This window comes from Castanea sativa, chromosome 8, assembly GCF_040712315.1.
Source record: "Castanea sativa cultivar Marrone di Chiusa Pesio chromosome 8, ASM4071231v1".
NCBI lineage: Eukaryota > Viridiplantae > Streptophyta > Magnoliopsida > Fagales > Fagaceae > Castanea > Castanea sativa.
The window spans coordinates 34,402,484-34,408,505 of NC_134020.1; positions in this window are offsets into that span (position 1 = coordinate 34,402,484).

Consider the following 6,022-nt stretch of genomic DNA (forward strand, 5'->3'; position numbering starts at 1 on the left):
ATTATTATTTTACCAAAAAAGAAGAAGAAGAGAGTTATGTAGCTGTATTGAGGAGCAATACTCGATCACATACTTTTACAAAATTTTGGCCACAACTCATTATGCGAATTGTGAGTGATAAAAGTGTAAACTTATATGAACCCACTAAACTGATCAACACGTGATGAATTGTGACTAAAATTGTGTGGTGTTAACATTTTCCTATTTTGAGGGTTATAATTGTACCCAAAAAGAAGGATACATAGAAAAAGCCGAAACCATCGTGCAGCTGGGCCCTGGGTCTCCGTGCAAGAAGCATGGGCGAGTGGATTGGAAAAGTTTATAGGTGACAAACTCAAACTGTGGGAGAGAGAGACATAGCACATACAATAGTGACAATACAGAAAATAAGCCTAGAGGTACTGCAACAACATTCATTCATGACAAATTTAGAGTAATGTGAGGCCGAAGTTGTTAACTGTAGACAATAAAGTAGTCTCGGTGGTGGATATTACAGGAATTAGCAATTACATAACAATTCAACATTTGTAAAATTTATTAAGAAAACTGTTCTCGAGTCTCGACAATTCAACAGTAACCTGCGTCTTTGGCGCTGCTGCACTGCATAGCCCCCCCCACCCCCACATCACAGATTACACTCCTCTCTCTCTCTCTCTGTAGTATCCTCTAATTTACTAAACCGTCCTTGTCTCTCTTTCTCTATATGAATTCTGAATTGTATGTTTCGTACTGAAATTTGCAGTACACGGGCATTCCATCATTAAAATACAAGGCTTTTACCCCAATCAACTGTTATAGCGGGGAGCAGGGACAATATGGGCATTCTATTTACTCTTTGTTGTCACTTGTTAATTGGCAGTTGCTAAGGTCTTTTGGGTTGGGTTGATCCGCGGGTCAACTTTTGTTTTTGTTTTTGTTTTTTTAAGAGAAATACTTGTTATATCATATATGCACACTGTTTTGAGAGAGGGAGAGGCTTTCGCCAGTTCTACTGGACACATTAAAATATAGACACGTATTTAAAATTGGACAAGTGTCCACATTTTAACATGTTTAGTGAAATTGGTCACTGGACACAAGCCCAACCCATTGAAAAATGCTGTGGTTGCAAATTTTTTTACAACTTGCTAAGTACCAAGTTGTGAGTGGTGGATAAAAATTAGTGAGTTCATGGAGTCCACGTCTCTACCACTCACAACTCACCATGTGATTAGTTATAATAAATGTGGTGAAATTTTTTGTGACATTAATATTTCTCAACTGTTTTTACATACCACCAAAAACCGCAATTTTTTTTTTTTTTGGGTTGTGTAAAACTTTGTAAAATACTTTGTGTATAATAAATACAATCTTTTTTCAAATTTGATTTCCTTGTTTGGGTTGGTTATTCTCATACTTCACATTTTTAGAATATCAAATGTCTATCTCTCTCTAGGGCAGTGATGCAAATCTCCCCAAAAAAATATGTGTAATGCATAATGATGTTCACCTAAATGCTTAAATATCATGATGCATGACACTTTTTTATTCTTTTTGTCTTTGTTAATCAAAAGAAATTGTATTTATGTATTGGGATATTTTTTTGTGACATTGATAATTTCAAACTATCTCTTTATTAGATTTTCTATAATTTAAGTTTTTTAATTAATAACTATCCTAAAAAAAATTCTTAAATTATACAGCGTCCTACAGTAAAATGCAAATATATAACACCAATAATTGATTTGTCAATCTGTGATCTCCCTCCACTAGGTCCATCACCTACTAACAATCTATCTATCATTGTATTTGACTATGACCTCGGGAGTAACATTCTTTATTCAAAACCCATAATTTGTGTGCTTGTTATTAATAACCTTTTTCTTCTTGTTTTCAGGAAATAAAATTTATGTAAAACAGTTAAATAAATTATAGTAACTCATTTATTCTATTTGTTTTTAGTCTAGATAATTTTTTGTATAAAATTTATGTAATATGCTTGTAGCATTAATTGTTTCCTGTAACACATTCTCATATTTTTCAAAACTATTTTTTTTAAATTAAGGAAAAAAAAAAAACCACTATCTGCCTATGTAGTAATCCTACTATGATTATGTCTTTAAAGATAAATTTTGAGATGCTAGTTATTATTCTATTATTGTCAAAACTATTTCTTTCAATTTTGTTTTTATTTTGTGAAATCATTGGTGTAATGGCAAAAAAGCTAGAAATCACCCTTGTGGTCTTAAATGATGATTTTACTGTTTGCTATCACAACAAATTTGTTTAGAGATGAGAAGTCAAATATATTTTTTGATATCCAATGCAAAAACTAAGAAGGGTTATTTCATAGAATTGAATGAGAAACGGTATTTATTCCATTAATTCATAGTTGGAAAATTGATTAAGAAAAAAACACAAGTGTTGATCCTCGGGTCTAGTCCGAGGATGAGATTACAAAATGGATAAACTCTTTTTTTTTTTTTTTTTTTGACTCTCTCTCTCCTCCTCCCTCCTCTTATCTAGATCTTCTTCTTGCTTTTATATTCAACTACAATGTATCTGGATCCTACACTTGGAGGGTTAGGATCACATTTCTAGAACTCTAGTCCCATTGAGAACATACCAGCAAGCTTTACGTTAAAATCTTAGCTGTGCTGCCATTGTTCATGGTCACTTTCTCATTAATACGACCAGATGAGTGGTTGTCTTATATTTAATGCGGAGGGGGTGACTTCTATACCCTTATTTCTTCATCCTTATCGTATTTCGTGTCAAGTTTGCTTTCTTTCATTTTTGATGGTTTAACATTATGTCATTCATATAACTAGTGCTCATCCCTCGAGGTCCGAGGTATGTCCTCGGAACCTTCATCAAGTGTGCTACCCCAATCTCTTTTCGAATTGTGAGATCAACGCCCTAGATCAATTGTTGGATTCTAGCTCTTCAGAAATAACCTTGATTGCCTATTTAAATTGTTTTTGGGATCCTCGTCCCCCCACAATTGGACTAGTGAATTATGAACTATAAATTTAAGAATTTATGTATTATTTAACTTTGAAACTAATACCTTTTTAATTGTTAAAGTACAAAATTGAGTGAAGGATGTGATTTGATATAAAATTTGTTTTTGGTTCTTAATATATATACGGCCTTGGTTCGATTTTGGTCCCTTATATATAAGGTTGGTTTATTTTAATCCCTCAAAAAGCACCCCATGATTACGTTTCCTTTCTAAAATTTTGAGGCCAAATTTGCTTTTTTAAATTCGAGGACTAAAATCGAATTTGAAGGACAAAAATTATATCTTTCTTTGTTATGAATTTTTATTTTATATATCAATTATGTAATTTATCAAATGTAAAATTTGAGATTTAATAAAAGTTTAATTGGAATTTGTGTGGTATGAAACACATAGAAATTTATTTTTTTAAGCAGTGTACCGAGTAATAAAGCAAATGGAAACTATAGCGCTGCAATAATTTATCAATTTTATGAATTCTAATAATTGTGTCTTTTTGGGCTCTTGTACTAATATTGTTGTACTAAAAGCATTGTAATTCAATTAATATTTTTTTGTGTTTCCATAAATATAATTAGGGTTTAAATAATTTCTCTCTTAACTATCAAATTATCATAAAGATATTGTAATTGTGATTTGTGACCTCTTTTTGAACCATTTTGGCACGGATTTGTGATTTGTAGAGAGTATTGGAAGTCAAAATCTACAAGAAGCTCCGTTTGAATATAAGATGATAAGTCATGATCTCTTTTTTTTTTTAAGTTTTTTTTTTTTTTCAAGAAGTTTTAAGTTTAATTAACAGCTGAAATGGCCCTTTCTTTCATGTTCGAGGATGGATTGGTACGCCATTATCATATAACAAACTCATAATAAGAGCCTACAGTAAAAGGATAATTTTAGCCCATGACCATGAGTGGCAAATACATACTGATGGCAACATGACACCCTTAATTCGGTGACAAATGCAATGGACAAAAAAGTGGCAGCCACAGCTTCATTACTAAGAATTTTATATATATATATATATATATATATATATATATATATTTCTTTTTTCTTTTTTATTAAAACAGTTGAAACCATAAGAGATGAATGGAGTTGTCATGGTGACTTCATTTTCTTGACATACCAATTTATATTTTTGTTATACATAAAGTGGGTTATACTTGCTTTAAAAAAGGGTAGAGTATAGTGTATTTTATTAAAAAAAAAAGTAATGCTAACGAATGTCCTTAGGGTATTGATTAACAATCTGTTTTAGGAAAATTTTGACACAATTTTTATGAGAAATGAAGAAAGCTGTCAAAAAATTAATTTTTTTTCCCATTAAAACTTTATTTAAATGAATTATTAACCAATACCCTAAGGACATTTGTTATCATTTTTATATATATATATATATAAATCCGATTTTATTCTAGTCTATTTCAAACTTGAGAATTGGGATTCCCCGCCAAAAGGAGAAACGGTTATAAAAAAAAAAAAAAAAAAATGGAGCCTCTAAATAGGCATTATTGAAAGAGTTTATTGGTTTTGACCCAAAAATCATCTTACATGGGGAGTGGAGAAGATTCCTATGCGAACATAAATGAGTGTTTTTTGATCAAGAGGAAGTTGGATAGCTTTTGGGAATGAAAGATATTCATATTTTATAGCGTTTGCTTAAGATAATTGTATCTTTTATCAGCAGATTAAAATATCAATTGATTTTTGATGTATGTGAAGATTAAACCTCTAGATCATTTATTCAAGTATTAAAAATTTTATCAATTGAGCTAACTGGAACCTATAACTAATTTTTAGTTTTTATTATACTTTTTTTACCTTAAAAAATTTATAATTTCTGATCAGGAGCATTGATATTGAAGTTTAGAAATCCACTTCCTATGTGTCATATTCTTCTTCCCTCTTATCTCACTTTTTTTTTTTTTTTGTTGAGATTCTTGTCTCACTTTGTTACCATGCAATCGTATTTACAATAATCGATAGTCACCCTCCCAACATGGCCACATGGAATTTTGATATTTTGCTTTACATCCTCTTGCTCTTTGTGTTTGGAAGTAATGAATGAATATGACGTTGAAAATGATCGTTGGAATATCTCATTCGTAAATTGGGTTACACATTTTGACATTCGGTGTCTGATTGCTCTTGTTCAACTAACAACTAATAACAATAATTCTAGAGTGACAACATTTTTTATAATTGCCAAAGGGGTAGTTTTTATACAAGTACTCAACTCTCGTGAAAATTATTGTCTAATAGAAATTATTTTTCTATTTCTAGGGAGATTTAAATTTTATTTTTATAGTTATAATAAATTAATAATGGAGGTGAAATATTTGATTTTTGATTTTTTTCATAAAAGAAAACATGAAATATCATTAAGATATAAGACTCTTGAAATTTGTAAGGAGAGACTAAAATATGAAAGAAAAAGTGAAAATATAGTTTGAGAATACATGTGTTTGGAAGCAACTTGTTAAGGAAGTTACTCCTAAAAAAATTTAAAATCAATTGTTCTCCATTTTTAATCTTAACCTCTTGTAAGTGCACAATTTGAACCCGGACCTAAACGAGTGATGGACTCAGGCCCAAAAAGTCTTATACAATGAAATTTATAAAGCGTGAGTTTGAAATCTAGGCTTTACGTATATTGGACAACCAATAGGTAGACTAGATCGCCACTACCTACGCAATCAATAGATGAAAATAACTGAAACTCTCCTCGGACGTAAGCCGAGGATCACTTGTATTGCCTTTCTTTCTTTAAACAAAAGATTATGACTGAAGATAATATGTACAGTGATTTTCCTATCTCTTCCTCTCTTTTTTCTCCGATCCCCCCTTTTTCCTAATGCCTCTTTTCTTTCTTATATCCCTTTTCTTCTCCCTTTCATCTTCCATGTGTACCACAGAATACCCAATTAGATACTTGTCCCATCCATCACCTTCTTGAAGTCTTCAAACAATAGCTGGAAGGCTGAACATTACTGTTCAGAGGTTATTTCTCCATTAATG